The sequence below is a fragment of the Sinocyclocheilus anshuiensis genome, unplaced genomic scaffold (assembly GCF_001515605.1).
Source record: "Sinocyclocheilus anshuiensis isolate Anshui unplaced genomic scaffold, SAMN03320099.WGS_v1.1 scaffold1527, whole genome shotgun sequence".
In the NCBI taxonomy this organism is placed as follows: domain Eukaryota; kingdom Metazoa; phylum Chordata; class Actinopteri; order Cypriniformes; family Cyprinidae; genus Sinocyclocheilus; species Sinocyclocheilus anshuiensis.
Genome location: NW_015548280.1, coordinates 10,691 through 12,658, shown reverse-complemented (window position 1 = coordinate 12,658; position 1,968 = coordinate 10,691).

The window sequence follows — 1,968 nt, the reverse complement described above, 5'->3', positions numbered from 1 at the left end:
CCACTGTATAATGATTATGAGATACTCGCAAATTACTTAGTTTTGTTGCACAGCATCTAGAGTTAATTTCTCTTGGTTCTAAATTAAGTAGAACATAGTGGCTGCCCTTTTCACTCTGACTAATAACATCTAGTAGAGGAAGCAAGAGTTTCTGGCTGATTAGAGCTAGTAATATATTTATTAGCATTAGCAGGACAAAGTCAATCCATCATATACAACATATTCAGGATAAAAGAGAAGAGTGATTGATTTTGGCTTAACTCAGCTGAACCGAACAATGAATCAAAGATGCAGTGTGGTACGATAAAATAACAGAGACACAAACTACCTCTGCATCTGATGCTGTTCATTCCTCTGCCTTACACTGATGATGACCCTATGACCTAACAATGTTTAAAAAACAAAGAAAAAGAAAGAATACTGAGGTGCGTACAAATCGTCTTTCTTTCAAATGAGCTGAACTTAAATCTCCCATCTTATAAAATGCAAATGCAGGGTTGATCCTGGGGAAATATGCTCTTGTTGTTTAATAAAGTGTCTTTTAGACTTCATCCCATCAAGACTGTCACAAAGCTGCCTTCCAGTATCAGTGCAATCTTACAGGCAGTGCTGGGTAGCTTACTTACAAGTTGTAGTCAATTTCTGATTACAGATTAAATTATATAAATTGTAGATAACATAGTAGTTAATAATGTCATCCGACGTGACGTCGAGAGTGACCGACTGAAAGGGAACGAGGGTTACCATACGTAACCGAGACGTTACTCATTTTAGGTAATGTATTCTGACTAGATTATTTTTTGATTACTTTTTACCTAACTTGTTTTAAACTTAACATTAAATATACTACACTGATATATGGAGAGAAAAAAATAAAATAAAATAAAAAATAATAAAATAAAAAGTAAATTGTTTTAAAATAAAAACAGAAGACTTGAACACTAAACATATACATATTTATTTTGTTTACCTGCATGTCTATGTGACCTTTAACTGACATCAGAGAAATGCAAATGATTCACTCTTAAAATGGAAACGTTGAGAAAGAGAGAAGAAATAAGGAAAATCACAAATTTGCTGCCACTTTGTGAATATGTACACATGTAATCCATAAAAAGTAACTGCAATCTGATTATAATCATTTTAAAGTGTAATATATAATAATTATGAGTACTTAATTTTTGGAATTACATAACCATGACATAATCCAGATTACATGTAATCAGTTACTACTACAGTAGTATACTTATACTGCGTCTCTTTACCTCAACTGTATATGGATTGCTAGTTATAAATATAGGTACTTCCTCAGGCATTGTGTGTTTTCTGATAGCATTACTATTTAAATGGTAATTCCTGCCAAACTGCATAATATAATATAATCATATTGCCCTGTACAGAGAATTACATATTTTGTCATTAGGTATGGTATTGTATTGACAACCCAGACTACATGCATATTATCTTACAAGAGGGATTTATTTGACTTTATTTCATGCTGTAATGACGTTTTCACACTAAATTGGCTTGCTAGCCTAGCGTTATACCAGGACTAAGAAAATCAAGATTAAAAGCAAATAAAAGGGTTTTGAATTCTGAGTCGGACTTGTGAAATTCTGTGAGAAGAGAAGCACTTCAGAAGACTCAAGATTCTGGTCACTTACCGAAGCGTGGAACCTTCAAAGAGACATCCAAAGTACTGGCACACTGAATTAGAGCTTGTTCGACGTTTTAGAGATGAGTTTGCCCATGCAACAAAGACCAAACCATGCACCAATGTGCTGCATGCTCTATACAGGATTTCAAGAAATAATTCCAAACAGAGGGTAGACTCCATGCAAAAGGTATGAAGTGGCAGCCTTTATTGTTAGTGTGCAATGGATTTTAGGCATCTACTTTAGTCATTGTAAAAGAAAACAGTTCCCGCTCAGTTGCTTCTCAACAATTTGATATGCTTGTCAAATGTAT